The sequence below is a fragment of the Pseudophryne corroboree genome, chromosome 2 (genome assembly GCF_028390025.1).
Source record: "Pseudophryne corroboree isolate aPseCor3 chromosome 2, aPseCor3.hap2, whole genome shotgun sequence".
NCBI classification, from domain to species: domain Eukaryota; kingdom Metazoa; phylum Chordata; class Amphibia; order Anura; family Myobatrachidae; genus Pseudophryne; species Pseudophryne corroboree.
In genome coordinates, this window is record NC_086445.1 from 201,172,543 (window position 1) to 201,188,770 (window position 16,228).

The 16,228-nt window shown below is 43.3% G+C and overlaps 1 protein-coding gene across 4 annotated transcripts in view; it reads right to left on the reverse strand.

Annotated features, from left to right (window-relative positions):
• The window catches only part of HDAC7 (histone deacetylase 7), a 614,661-nt gene that overhangs the window by 428,832 nt on the left and 169,601 nt on the right, over nucleotides 1-16,228 (reverse strand). For 3 of the 4 annotated variants that reach the window (XM_063952225.1, XM_063952227.1, XM_063952224.1), the window contains one exon: nucleotides 437-666. The exons of the other annotated variant lie outside the window; for it this stretch is intronic. The gene's annotated coding sequence lies outside the window, so the exon portion shown is untranslated. The remainder of the gene's footprint in view (nucleotides 1-436; nucleotides 667-16,228) is intronic. 4 annotated transcript variants of the gene reach the window in all.

Sequence of the window (16,228 nt, forward strand, 5' to 3'; positions counted from 1 at the left end):
TCACATGTGGTAATGTAGAATAAATATATACAGTATCACATATGGGTATTGGATAAACAAATAAAGTTTATTAATAAAGTATCTATGATAAATTTTACAAGAATTTTTTTTTCGGTTTGAGGAATGGGAAAGAGTGCAGCTGGCAGAAAGTTGATCCCTTTTTTCTTTTGGAATTCTTGTATCTAATTGAATCAACTAGCAGCACCACCTACACGTATTTTATGTTAAAATATTTCTTCAATGTAAACATTAAATAATACGTGAAATACATTCCTAACAGATTTTCCGGGAATAATATCCTGGTGCGGGAGTTTCTCTATTTTGAAATCAAATGATGATGCTTATTGCCTTATTAGCAGTGCTGTAAAGTGGTTACCAGACACATGACAGAGGCAGACTGTAGCTAGTATCACTGTATACTGCCCGCTGCAGTCACCTCACAGTGCAGGTACTTGTAATCAGGCAGTTTCATGCAATCTTTCCGTTTCTCATTATCTTCTTTTATCTATTCTGTTTCCTTTGGCAAACCTATCTTGTGCCGGTGAAACGGAGCAATATTTAACAATTGTTTCCTCCTCAGCATTAGGTCACAAGCTGGTGTTGTGACAAATCAATTTTCCCATGACAAGTCGTAGAGGTCACAGAGACAGAATGGTGAGAAAGGAACTAAAGGGAAAAAAGAGAATGCGTTATAAGAAACGTTCACTCAGTAATGTGAGTAGTTCTATTATGTTGGGGGTTTTCTGTGCCTATTATGTCCTGTTAGTGTTGTCACTTAATATGGACAGTGATCCACAGATATGAATTCTGCATAGCGGCTACTAGTAGTATTCCAGCGCATGACTCAGACATTCATGGTCTGATGCAGGGTTGTTTGTGGAGTGTACTGTATATTGTGGGTTTCTTTCAGTGCATGCTCTGGACCTGCTTGCGAGCAGGTATGGGTGATGCAGAGATGTGCACATGCACAGTAATAGTAATCATACTTTAATGCTAAAAAATGCACTTGGGTCTCAAAAATCAAAAGGCTAAATATAGTATCAAGGGTACTATAATGCAAACTACTGAGGAGGAAGGGAACTAGGAGTCACTATCTCAGGTGACTTATAGGCAGGAAAGCAATGCAACAAAGCAATGAGAAAGGCTAGTCAGATGCTTGGTTGCACAGGGAGAGGAATCAGCAGCAGAAGGAAAGAAGTAATAATGCCACTGTATAAGTCATTGGTACGGTCTCATCTAGAATACTGTGTCCAGTTCTGGAGACCATTCTCCAGAAGTATATACTGTAAATACATTAGAGAGCGTACAAAGAAGGGCAACTAAAATGGGACAAGGCCAGTGGCGTAACTACTGCCCCCGCAGCCCTCACGGTGGCTTGGAGGTGCAGGGCTACAGGGGGCGCCGCCACTGATTTAGGGCAGATTGACATGCGGACGAACCGGCACTTAATTTAACAGACACGCCGGAGACGCAGGAGGGACACAGGAGAGGCGTGCGCTGTGCCCTCCGTGTCCCTCCTTCACAAAACAGTGGGGGAGCGGGGGGGAGCTGTACCTGGCACTGGGGGAGGGGGAGCATATTTGGCACTTGGGGGGGCATATGTGGCACTGAGGGGTCATATGTGACACTGGGGGGTATATGTGTACCTGGCACTTGGGGGGGGGCATGTTTGGCATTGGGGGCATGTGTGCAGGGCCGCCATCAGGGGGGTGCTGGGGGCACAACTGTCCCGGGCCCAGCCTCTCTGACAGAGAGAGGAGGGCCCGGGATGCTCATGCAGTCAGGTACCTGCCCGCTCGCCGCTGTCCCCGCTGTTCTGCCGCTGTCCTCCGACCCTCCAGCAGCTCTGTATTGAAAACTTCCCTCCCAAAATGGCCACCGCCACAGAGGAGACAGTTATTTAAGATACTAGAGGAGACCTCTAGTATCTTGAATAACTGTCTTCTCTGTGGCGGCGGACATTTTGGGAGGGACATTTTCAATACAGCTGCATGAGGATGGAGGAGAGCAGCAGAACAGCGGGGATGGAGGCGGGCAGGCAGAGGCATCAACATCCCGGGCCCCATGGACAGCGCACATGTATGTATGCATGCATGTGTATATAATATATATATATACATACACAAACACACACACACACACACACACACACACTCTCTCTCTCTCTCCTACAGTGTGTGTGTGTGTGTGTGTGTGTGTGGGGGGGGGCTGCATATTCTGTCAGTCCTGGGTCCCGCAATTTCTGATGGCAGCCCTGCATGTGTGTACCTGGCACTGTGGGGGAATATCTGGCACTGGGGGCATATGTGGCACTGGGAACACAGCCATAGCAACAAGCATTACCCCCTAGCAATGAGTATGACACCCAGTGCAAGAAACCCCTGGCAACGAGCATGACACCCAGTGCATGAAACCCCTGGCAACGAGCATGACACCCAGTGCATGAAACCCCTGGCAATGAGCATGACACCCTGAGCATGAAAACCCCTGGCACCGTGCATGGAACCAAGAGCATGAAACCCCTGGCAACGAGCATGACACCCAGTGCATGAAACTCCTGGCAACGAGCATGACACCCTGAGCATGTAAACCCCTGGCACCGTGCATGGAACCGAGAGCATGAAACCCCTGGCAACAAGCAGGTAATTTAAAAGTAATTAGAAGCTTTACTGTAGGACTTAATGTGTAATGGGCATTGCGGTGTGTGGCATAATGTGTCACGGACATTGCGGTGTGTGTCATAATGTGTCACAGGCATTACGGTGTGTGGCATACTATATCACGGGCATTGTGGTATGTGGTATAATGTCTCAGGGGCATTGCAGTGTGGCATAATGTATAACGGGCATTGCGGTGAGTGGCATAGGGTATAACGGGCATTGCAGTATGTGTCACAGGCATTACGGAGTGTGGTATACTATATCACGGGCATTGTGGTATGTGCTATAATGTCTCAGGGTCATTGCGATGTGTGTCATAATGTGTCACAGGCATTGTATGTGCTATAATGTATCAGGGGCATTGCAGTGTGTAGCATAATGTATATCGGGCATTGCGATTTCTGTCATAATGTGTCACAGGCATTACGGTGTGTGGCATAATGTGTCGGGGGCATTATGGTGTGTGGCATATTGTGCCATGTGCGTTGTTGTGTGTGGCATAATGTCTAAGGGCCATTGCAGTATGTGGCATAATGTATACTGGGCATTACCATAAGGAGAAAAAATGACAAATAATGTAAGGGGCATGAATCAGGATTATTTTTCTCTCCTGTGGTGGCCAACGTCTGGGCGTGCAGGTTGCAAAACTGGGGTATAAGGAAGTCTTTTCCTGCAATGCCACGCCCCTTTATGCAAAGCCACGCCCACTTCAACAAAAGCCATGTCCCTTTTTGCGGCACTAATTATGGGGATGGGTGGGGGGCGCCAGATAATTTTTTGGCTTGGGGGAGAAAAATTTCTAGTTACGCCACTGGACATGGCCTTTATCACAAAACTTACATGTGAAGACTAAAAGATCTTTCAAATATATCAAGGGTTTTAACAACGTACAGCAGGGAAACATTCTTCAAAGGAAAAGAAGTATTAGTACACGAGGACATGCACTGAACCTGGAGGGAGTCAGATTGAAGGGGAATTTAAGGAAAAATTACTTCACAGAAAGGATAGTGGATAAGTTTTATTGTCTCCCGTCAGAAGTGGTAGAGGTTAAAGGTGCATACACACAGTGAGATATTGACTATGCCCGAGTTTGACTATGCGATTTCCCTTGAACTCCCCCAGAGCCCAGAAGCACTGATAATGTCTTTACACATGGTGCGCTTTTGGCTATGTGCGATTTTGACTATGGCCGTTTTTGACTATACTTTGTCCTAGATTGTACACTATATAGTCAAAATTGCCTTGCCTGCATAGTCTATTTTTTCTTGCGAAACTGATCCCGCAGGACAGCGCATTGGTATCGCAAGCTGTGTACACACGGAGCGATATGTGCTATATAGTCAAAATCGCAAGAATACACTGCAACGTGTGTATGCATCTTAAGTCAGTAGAGCAATTTGAACTTGCTTGGATTAGGCATATGCATATCCGTACAAAGAATTAAGTTTCAAAAGGGTTTGAGATTGCCTAAAGAATTAAAAAAGGGGCAGACTAGATGAGCCAAGTGGTTCTTATCTGCTGTCAAATTCTATGTTTCTGTTACCCCTTTCACATAAATATCCCGATATCGACCTAGTATATTGTCGGGTCGACGTGGGACGATGTGTGGTGTGAAAAGGGTCACTGACAAATTTCCGGGTCGCCTGTCCTGGTAATTCAACCAGACAAAAAAGAAGGGTTATTCCCGGGTTTAATACCGGGTCAGGAACAGTGAGAACGGGTTGCCGGGTCGATGCGACCTAGGACCTGTTCACAGCGTAGGCAGAGGTGGCATGGAGATGATCTCATCTCTCAGCACCGACTCCGCCCCCACCCCCGATGCCGGCTCTGCCGCCACCCTGGATGGCAACCCAACCCGGCATACTGCCGGGTCGGGAAGCCAGTGTGTGAAGGTACAATGCCGGGTCACACCCGGGAAGGACCCGTTTCCAATTCCCGGGTGTGATCTGAAAGCGGTATTAGTAACTTACACTTGTAACTGAAGAGCTGTAACTGGATTGTCACAGGGGGTCATTCCGAGTTGTTCGCTCGTTATTTTTTTCTCGCAATGGAGCGATTAGTCGCTAATGCGCATGCGCAATGTCCGCAGTGCGACTGCGCCAAGTAAATTTGCTATGCAGTTAGGAATTTTATTCACGGCATTACAAGGTTTTTTCTTCGTTCTGGTGACCGTAGTGTGATTGACAGGAAGTGGGTGTTTCTGGGCGGAAACTGGCCGTTTTATGGGAGTGTGTGAAAAAACGCTACCGTTTCTGGGAAAAACGCGGGAGTGGCTGGAGAAACGGAGGAGTGTCTGAGCGAACGCTGGGAGTGTTTGTGACGTCAAACCAGGAACGACAAGCACTGAACTGATCGCACTGGAAGAGTAAGTCTCGAGCTACTCAGAAACTGCACAGAGAAGTCTTTTCGCAATATTGCGAATCTTTCGTTCGCAATTTTGATAAGCTAAGATTCACTCCCAGTAGGCGGCGGCTTAGCATGTGCAAAGCTGCTAAAAGCAGCTTGCGAGCGAACAACTCGGAATGAGGGCCACAGTGCGTACTACCCACATAGGCAAAGCTCAGGGAAGGCGCACTGACACAATTGCAAGTTATGAAGAGCTAGATGTAAGCGTGAATGCATCTGTTTAGAGGTGCATCTTTTGGGTAGCCACAAGTGTGCACTGATGATGATTATTATAACTTGTAGGAAACCAAGCAAGCAGACAGGCAGCAGGCACATCACAAGATCCGCACAGCTCTGCATGCCGGCAAACAAATATTTTCCATGCACGTAGTTTGGGGCCAACCTAAATGTGATTTCTGTCTAACTCTGCATCAGGTCCCCAGAGTCCATCACTAAAGTCATTTACAATGACCTTTGGAGTAAAATACTTTATGCATAATAGAAAATATTGAATATTAAAGCTTAACAAGTCCATTCAGCAGTGACCACTGCAGACCTGTTTCCCCTCACAATTCTCTAGAAACAATGTTCTGCATAATACAGAAGATTGAACAGGACTGTACCAGGAATAGAAGATCAATATTACCAAGAGATCCTGGTAAAGATCCCCCACTAATTTGCTACTTATTTTGTGAAATACTTTGTAATAAGAAGAAGTTTTGCTTGAATTACACTATACATTACAAAATTAACATTATCATAATGATGAAATGAATACAATTTGTGTTGTGATTTTCAGACAGCACTCAGGCATGCGCTTAGGCAAAGGTTGGCTTTGGACCCAACTGATAACCTGGTAATGGTCAATCCAAACCTGAGTAAAAATCGCTTTATATAACATGTTCAAACCAAGAATCTATTCAAAGGTTGAACTGCCAATGATTCTAGACTTTGAGTATAAGACCAATATGGCTCCACACTGAGGTTAATATGTGAAGTGGAAGGTGTGTATGGCGTAGTGACAAGGGCATAGCTACCATAGGTGCAGGGAGTGCCACTGCTATGGGGCCCAAAGCTGAGAGGGGCCCACCTTCCTAGTCACAGTTACATGTGTTATATACATTTTTCACCACTGCAATGGGCTGGAGGGCATTATACTGTTACATAATATGAACTGGGGCACTGTACTGTGGCATAATTTGAAGTGGATGCATGTGTGTTATAATATGAACTGGGGCACTGAAATTTGACATAATATGAACTTGGGACACTATGTCATAATGGGGGTTATTCAGATGTTTGGCAGGAAGTAATGAAGTTCAAGATCGCCGGAGGTGTGGGATGCTAGACGATCTTGGATGTTTTTTAAAGGGACAATCACTTATAAGGTATGCTTTTGCCCTGTAAGTGATTGTCCCTTTAAAAAACGCCCGAGATCGGCCAGCATCCCGCACATCCGGTGATCTCGAACTTCATTACATCCCACAAGTGGTTGGAGTTGCATCCTGATGCACAAAGTACTAATTATTGGTACTTTGTGCCTGCTCATGACCTGTTCTGCATGTGCGCGCAGTGTCGGACTGGAGCATGAAGGGCCCACCGGGGGTATGCAGTGGTAGAGGCCCATGATTAGAGGTGTGGCTAGCCTCCAAAGGGGGTGTGGCCAGCCACCACAGAGGTTTGGCTAACCATTATAGAGTACCTGGTCTGGACTCCTTGATAATTTATATAGTAATTAATGCTAGTGCATGCATGATAATGTGCCAGATTAATGACAGCAATGCACTGTAGAGAATACATCATAATCCTGTGCAGTATAAGGTAACATATGTATAATATATAATTCAAGTGCACAGTCTAGAACCTGATCCCTAGAGGAGGAGGGCCCTCCAGGCAGTAGGGCCTATGGGTGTATCCCCTGTACCCCTATGGGCCAGTCCGAGCCTGTATGCATGAGTGGCTCTGGTGACACAGGATGGCAGCATATTGTCAGTGATTGACAGTCTGCTGCTGTTTGGAGGGCGGGGAGAGGGCAGCAATGGCCTCTCTTTGTGAAAACAGAGATGTTTCGCCACTGTTTAGGGGGAGGGCAGAAACCAGGGATCTCTGCAAGCCACCCAATCGTGAGTGAGTGATTCGAAGCTGCGTCCTAGGATGCATGTTGGATCACTACTACAGCAGGAGGTGTCTGCTTGTAATAGACACCTGCTGCTGCATCACCATACACCACTATCAATTCTGCTACCAAGGAAGAGCCGATTAACCTACCTGTATATTTTTTGATTGTGGGAAAAACCCATGCAAACACGGGGAGAATATATAAACTCCACTCAGGGCCATGGTGGGAATCAAACCCATGACCTCAGTGCTGCTTCATAACCATTACACCATCTGTACTGCACATACAGTGCATTCGGAAAGTATTCACAGTGCTTCACTTTTTCCATATTTTGTTATGTTACAGCCTTATTCTAAAATGGAATAAATTAATTTTTCCCTCAAAATTCTACACACAATACTCCATAATGACAACATGAAAAAAGTTTTCTGGAGAGTTTTGCAAATTTATTAACAATAAAAACTAAGAAATCACATGTACATAAGTATTCACAGCTTTTGCCATGAAGTTAAAAATTGAGCTCAGGTGCATCCTGTTTCCATTGATCATCCTTGAGATGTTCCTACAGCTTAATTGGAGTCCACCTGTGGTAAATTCAGTTGCTTGGACATGATTTGGAAAGGCACACACCTGTCTATATAAGGTCCCACACTTGACAGTGCATGTCTAAGCACAAACCAAGCATGAAGTCAAAGGAATTGTCTGTAGACCTCAGAGACATGATTATCTTGAGGCACAAATCTGGGGAAGGGTACAGAAAAATATCTTCTGCTTTGAAGGTTTCAATGAGTACAGTGGCCTCCATCATCCTTAAATGGAAGAAGTTCGGAACCACCAGGACTCTTCCTAGAGCTGACCGGTTGTCTAAACTGAGTGATCGGGGGGATGGGCCCTAGTCAGGGAGGTGACCAAGAACCCGATGGTCACTCTGTCAGAGCCACAGCATTCCTCTGTGGAGGGAGGAGAACCTTCCAGAAGGACAACCATCTCTGCAGCAATCCACCAATCAGGCCTGTATGGTAGAGTGGCCAGACAGAAGCCACTCCTTAGTAAAAAGCACATGTCAGCCCACCTGGAGTTTGCCAAAATGCACCTGAAGGACTCTCAGACCATGAGAAACAAAATTTTCTGGTCTGATGAGACAAAGATTGAACTCTTTGGCATGAATGTCAGGCGTCATGTTTGGAGGAAACTAGGCACAGCTCATCACCAGGCCAATACCATCCCTACAGTGAAGCATGGTGGTAGCAGAATCATGCTTTGGGGATGTTTTTTAGTGGCAGGAACTGGGAGACTAGTCAGGATAGAGGGAAATATGAATTCAGCAATGTACAGAGACATCCTGGATGAAAACCTGCTCCAGAGCCCTCTTGACCTCAGACTGGGGGGACGGTTCATCTTTCAGCAGGACAACGAACCTAAGCACACAGCCAAGATATCAAAGGAGTGGCTTCAGGACAACTCTATGAATGTTCTTCAGTGGCCCAGCCAGAGTCCAGACTTGAATACGATTGAACATCTCTGGAGAGATCTGAAAATGGCTGTGCACCGATGCTTCCCATCCAACCTTATGGAGTTTGAGAGGTGCTGCAAAGAGGAATGGGTGAAACTGCCCAAAGATAGGTGTGCCAAGCTAGTGGCATCATATTCAAAAAGACTTGAGGCTGTAATTGCTGCCAAAGGTGCATCAACAGAGTATTGAGCAAAGGCTGTGAATACTTATGTACATGTGATTTCTTAGTTTTATATTTTTCATAAATTTGCAAAAATCTTAAAAAAACTTTTTTGACATTGTCATTATGGGGTACTGTGTGTAGAATTTTGAGGGGAAAAATGAATTTATTCCATTTTGGAATAAGGCTGTAACATAATCAAATGTGGAAAAAGTGAAGCGCTGCAAATACTTTCCAGATGCACTGTATGTACTGGGAACACAGGTAAATTGCATACAAAGTAGTTTGTTCTTTCTATGCAGTTTAGTGAATCATTTTTAACTTCTTCGTGTTATTTTACTTATACAATCTATTGTACTGATAGCATGAACTACCACATGAGAAATAAGTTTTGCTGCATTATAAATTTACACGCAGTGTTACATTTTACTACACAGTGATAGGAACTCATAGGAAACCATGCCTCTTATTTGCAATACAGTTCCTACTAGTTAGTGGGGGGGGGGGGGGGGGGGGGGAAGCCGTCAGAAGCAGACAGGTATGAATGAGCCCTTGCAGAATTCTGTTCTAATTATAATACACATCCTACAGGAAAGATATCGTATATCCTGTATATACAGTATGTATTGTCCGCTGTGACTTTATAAGGTGCGTTTAGCTAGGGACTGAGCACACTTCTCTTATCATTTTTCATCTCCTGTTCATCTGCGAGCACTCTGCTTGAAGGAGAAGGGAAGAAGAACAACCTGCAACTAATCAGATAGGCAAGTTTGTACAGTAGAGCAGATTGTTTTAATAAGTGATCACAGTGAGAGGCGACCTGTAGACATGTGTGATGCTAATGCATATTTGCATACCATCCCGCATTCTGCCAGGAGACTCCCTGAAATAGCAACAATCTCCCTGTCTCCCTGAACAGACCAGCTATCTCCCTGATTACACCTTATCCCCATTATGTTGCTGCTACATTCTCGGGGCGGGGGGGTATCTGCGATACATACATTCAAATGGGCTCATCAGCACCATTTACCAGCATTGGTTAAAGGCACAATGATCCCTATGGCTACATGCATTTTCAAAAAGGTTTCTCAAAGTCACTTACAGTATATGGAACCTCTTATAAAACACAATACACAAACAAATCCTGACAAATGTCAGTGTCTTTTCTTCAACAAGTAGATCCTACTAACTTTGGAGCTCATTTACATTTGGATGTAAGTCATTTTTATGACACGCCTCTCAGATGTAGCAGTACACGTCCGCGCTGATAGGTGCTACTTTCCCTGAAATGCTTTTTTCAAAAGTAGGTAAGTATGTGCTAATGACGACAAGCCTGGATATGAGAGAGGCAGTGATGTATATGGAGACAAATTGGGGGCAACAGACTGTGGGGTCTATTTACTAAACTTACAAAAGACATACCTCCCAACTGTCCCAAATACAGTGCGACAGTCCCGCTAATTGGACACTGTCCCGCTGTCCTTCTCGCGGGTCGCATTGTCCCGTTGGTGAGGGCAGATTTGGAGAGCCAGTGACCACCGTTGCTCTGCTCTGCAAAGCAGCCAGTGATCACTGAATAGATGCCATGCATATGTGTATATTCTACCAACATACTGCATACTTGTTCACTCATCTGCAATGTCAGTTATATTCCCTATCTTCAGCAAGTTCCCCTGAACTACAGACTAGCTTCCTGGATCCTGCCGACATCCCTAGTGGAGTGGTACTCGTCCAGTTTTGTAAGCTGGAAACCTCTATTATTTTCCAAGCTGAAGCTCTGGCAAATTATTGTACTTTGTTATCTTTTGCAAAATGTAATGTTGTTCAAATTGGGCATTTAATTCCCAATAATTCTGAGTTTAGGCCACATTTCCTCTAAAGTTCCAGCCAGACTTACAGTTCTAAATAATATGTGTTCTCAAAGTTCTGTGATTTATATACTGAATGTGGTGCATCTGTAATACATTTCACAACTGTGGAATCCTGGGGGGAGGGGCCAAGGGGGGAATCCTGAGTTATTCAAGCAGTTCACGAGTTCTAAGTATAAAACGTTTAGAAAACACACGTATGTTTTAGTCATTCACTTGTGCTGCACTTATTTTCTGTATTTGTACCTCTGTGTGGGAGATTTTTTGGCACAGCTGTCATTTCCGTTGTGTGGGTCCCACAGTGTACTCCAATCACTAGATATTGGCAGAGTCTTACATATTTCTCAACCATGTGATTCCCAAGAGTCTGCAATGTTAACCTTGGCTACATTTTTAAAGGGGTGATTTCAGGATTGTCCGATGACTTGAGTGATATTCTGTGCACACTGTAAAATTCTATGCACACTGTTAAAATGGTTTGTCTCAGACAATTTGCCATCTCTCTCCAAACCACCTACTCCATTTTATATTGTGGAATCTCAACAATTCATCTCTTTTTTAAATATTAATTAATGTTAGATCAAGTTCCTTTCATTTTGCTAACTTATTTTTCTTTTTAGTATATTATATATGACCGCCAATTTATTCTTGCTACATTTCATCTATTTAAAATAAAATATGATTCTTTTATTTCTTCTTTTTTATGGCTTGTGATTTATACTCTTTTTATACAGAAATTTCAGCAGTTATGATGGATGTTCACTAAAAGTCTAAAACATTTGATCTGCTAAGTAAGAGTTTATTCACAAACTTTGTGTTATCTTGTGTTGTGAAATGAAAATGCTAAAATTTATAAAATGAAATTATAAAAATAACTGTTGCATCTTACAAAAGTTTGTGTTCTAGAAAATATTAAAAATAGGGTTATAAATGAGCCATTCCATGAAAATGAGTAAAAATGTCCCATACAGACACCGTAAAATAAATAAATCTGTAGCTGTGTATCTTTTGAGTTTTCAACATAAATTGACAAGTTAAATTATAGCTCTTTCTCATAGGTTTTCATAAAAGCATAACGCAGGCTATTAATACAAAGAGTTGATCTGACTTATCAAGTTGTTTTCCTTTAGAAAATGGTGGTGAACTTGATTTGTCCCATACGTGACAACCAAAGTGTGTGATAATGTGTTGGGTATAACGTAGAAATGTATTTATTTTTCACCTGAAAATTAAGCCTAGTTAGGCACTTTGATATTACATACATCTTTTTTTTTTATAAAATAACTTGCTCCTGTTAAGTTTTAACCATAATGTATATGTTGTATCTTGTACAAATGTCCCATACATGACAGTGGAATGGCCCAAATGCATTTTACAAACTGATGTAAAGGTCTGCTTATTTAGCCTCCAAAAAGCATCAGAAAATTGTTTTGAACTGATACACTCTATTATTATTATTATTATTATTATTATTATTATTATTATTATTATCTGTCCAATGTTTCTGGTTGGAATAAAAATCTGGTAATATGTGGGAGCAAATAACAATTGACCATTTGCTCCCAAACACTGGAAAACAGACAAAAATGTACATTCACATTTGATTTAACCAATTTATCCAAACAACCATTTTTGCCCATTTTCTGGCTTTTGGGAGCAACTGGTTTATTGTCAGCTGCTTCCATACATTACCAGATTTTCACTCCAAATAGAAAGACTGGACAAATAATCTTATCGTTTGTATCCAGCTTAACAATAATTTGCAAATGACCTAGGGGGTTATTCAGAGATGGACACAAATCTTGCTATCCTAAGGAAGAACTGCGTCCATCTGCTGACATGATGGGGCCGCACAAGGCAAGGCCAGCATCTGTGTGGTGCCACCTCGCAATGTGTCCACAATGTAATTGAGGACGCATCTATTTGAGGCTGACCCCTGGCTACGCTGGCAGGTGGTCCGGTGGCATTTTTTTAAATCAGAATGGCTGCATGTGATGTCACACAGCCACCCCGAAAACTGTCTAGGCATGCCTACATTGACAGGGGCATGCCCAGTAAATACTGCGGTGCCGTCCCCCCCTCCACCACCACAATGCCTGTGGCTGTAAATCACTATGCGATCGCGTGGTGATGATCACGTACATGCAATATTGCCAGTGCACGTGCGCAGACCATATGGACGCAACCGCACATCTGTATACAGCGGCTGCGTCCATCCTCTGAATCACCTCCCTAGTCGGTAACTGTGGATAAAATTGTTGCAACTTATTCATTTTTAGAGACTTTAACAGTCTAGCTTGGTCTAGACAAAGGGCAAATGTGACATTTCAGAATTAGTATTGACTTAAAAGACTCAAGATAATAATCGCTATCTTCAATGGATGCCAATTAAATTGATCACAACACCAATTTGTTTATTTATTTCTTTATTTATTTTGTATTTATTTAATGCAATTATAGATTTCCATCGGTAAAATTATCTGATATGGAATTTCAGTTAAACTTGAAAAACTTAATTCCCTTCCTCTTTGTCTACTACATTTCCATAAATAAATGGTCTCTAAATTTACTTACGTGGTCCTAATAAAGGAGAAGATGCAGCGAGATATATGTTTACACAAATAGTACTGCTAAACGTAAGATGCAATTCTGCCATGAACACTGGAGCATAGATAAATCAAATATCTGAATAGGCTTCTGTTGTGTTAATTTAATATGTACTGTATAATTCTTAGAGGTGAACCTGCATCTGAAATATTTGTAAAGAGGTTTGCGATGCACTTTTGTAATGCTAAAATAATTTTGAGTTTATTTTTTTCTAGTAGTACAATTATAGAACAATAAATTGTATTGTACCAGTTATACATAAAATAAGATGTTGAAAGACATAAGAAACTACATCCTTATTCATGATGTATTGTATTGAATTTTTTTTTAACAGTATTGCTTCAGCAATTAAATCTTTTTTTTTTTTTAACAATAATTTTTATTGAATTTTGTAAATTTTTCTCAGTAGCATACAACAAACAAAATACAATCAAACATAATTTTATAGAGGATAAAATTAAAAGAAAAGGGAGGAGGGAGGGAAAAGGGGGGGAGGGAAATTGCCAGACCTAGTCAATAACTTTAAGAGAAAAGATGGGTAGGCCGCCTCGCAATCACGGAGTCAGTGAATACGGAATCAAGTTGTCCTATACCTATTCAGTAACAGTTATTACCGCAGGGGTTTTCTAGAGGGGAATCTAGAACATTAAAGTCTATGGGCGCAGATGAGGAATATGTCGTCTCTGCCGTTTCAAATAGATAGTGTCTGTGAACTTTATCTAAAATAGTAGAAGACGTAGGAATTAAAGGAGATTTCCACATTTGGGCAATGGAAGCCTTGGTGGCAATTAAAATATGTCCCATAAGGTACCTGTCTCCCTGTGATAGTGGCCCTGGATTGGATAAAAGTGAAACAAAGCTGTTAAGGGGTCTGCAGGGACATCAGATCCTAGCACTTCACTGATCATACCAAATATTTCCTTCCAAAGTGGCTGAACGACAGGGCAAGCCCAAAAAACATGAAAAATATCACCAATCAAGGTGCAATCCCTCCAGCAGAACTGGGAAATTGTAGGCCAGACTTTATGCAGCCGGTCCGGAGTGAAATAGGCTCTGTGGAGTAGTTTGAAAAACATCTCCAAGTGGTGAACACATTTGGAAACCTTACAGCATGTACGAAAAATAATATCCCAGTCCTCATCGGTCAAAGTGTGGGAGAGGTCCCTCTCCCATTTAACCAAAGAGGGCAGTTTCCCAGAGGCCCGTTCCGACAATAGATACTGATACCACCAGGAGATATTACCTAGAACATGTCGACCTAGTAAAGACGCTGTCGACCTAGCATCCATGTCGACCTACTTACTGTCAACAAATAGTGGTCAACCCAAATACTGTCAACCTACTTACTGTCAACCTTACATACCACACGCATACTGTATACATAATATACACACACACACACACACATATATATATATATATATATAGTACAGCTGATCGTACATGCACATTTAAGCATCTGCCTCTCCCGGCGCTGCCTGCTTCCCTGCCGCTTCCACCACTACCAAGGACATGCCACTGTCTGCCTCCCACGCCACTGCCAAGAGATCCTGCATCTACTACTGCAGCCAAGTGGCTACCTCGCTTGCCAGTGCCAAGTGCCTGCAGCTCCTGCAGCTTACGAGTGCCTGCCACTGCTAGTGTTGTGCTTTGCAATACACAGAGAGCTCTGATGAGCCGACCTCTCAATCTGAGGATCAGCATAAAACCTGGTCCATATGGGGGGGATTTATGGGTATTTACCCCCTCCACCACGTGAGCACGGATCCAGGCTTCAGCACAGATAGTTACATTAAAATAAGTGAGGTACTTCTTAAATCACCTGTGCGCAAGCATGAATATCACTAAAATCTGGACTGTTAGTCAGTGGTTAAAGTGGTCCTAGAGAGGTGGTGGAACTCACCCCCCTCCACGTGGCGCCCATGTAATAAAGGTATTGCTTGCGCCGCAGGTGCGTGCCCCCCCAAAAGGGGCGTGGTCTCAAAGAGAAAGTGGCATGGTCACACAATAGTAATAATGCCCACAGTAGTACCACCCCGTAATACACATAATGCCCACAGCAGTAACGCCCCTTATACAATGCCCACAGTAGTTGTGCTCCTTATGCAATGTCCACTGTACTGGTAGTTCCCACAGTGGTAGTGTCCCTTATATAGGGCCCATAGTAGTGTTGCCCCTTATACAATGCCCACAGTAGTAGTGCCCCTTATGCAATGTCCACTGTACTAGTAGTGCCCACAGTGGTAGTGTCCCTTATATAGGGCCCATAGTAGTGTTGCCCCTTAAGCAATGCCTGCAGTAGTAGTGCCCCTTATGTCCCCAGGAGTGATGCCCCTTATAAAGTGCCCCCTTTACAATGCCCGCATTAGAAGTGCCCCCATTATTAATGCCCTTAATGGTAATGCCCCTGTGTAGTATTGCCCCCAGTAGTAATGTCGCCTGTAGTAATGCCCCAGTCGTTTAGCCCCCTGTAGTTTAGCCCAAGTAGTTCTACCCTGTAGTTATGCCCTCAGTAGTTTGGCTCCCAGTGGTAATGCCCCTGCAGTTATGACCCCAGAAGTTTACCCCACCTTTAGTTTAGCCTCCCAGTGGTAATGCTCCCAGTAGTTTAGCCCTCATGTAGTTTGCCCCATAAAGTTTAGCCCTCCATGTAGTTTAACCCCCAGTAGTAATGCCCCCCTGTTAGTATTGCCCCCAGTAGTTTACCCCCTTGTAGTTTAGCCCCCAGTAGTTATACCCCCCTGTGGTTTGCCCCCTTGTAGTTTAGCCCCAAGTAGTTAAGCCCCCAAGTAGTAATGCCCCTGGTAGTTTAGCGCTGTAGTTATGCCCCTAGTAGTTTAGCCCCCCTGTAGTTTTCTCTCAGTAGTAATGCCCCTGTAGTTATGCCCCCAGTAGTAATGCCCCCTCGTAGTTTAC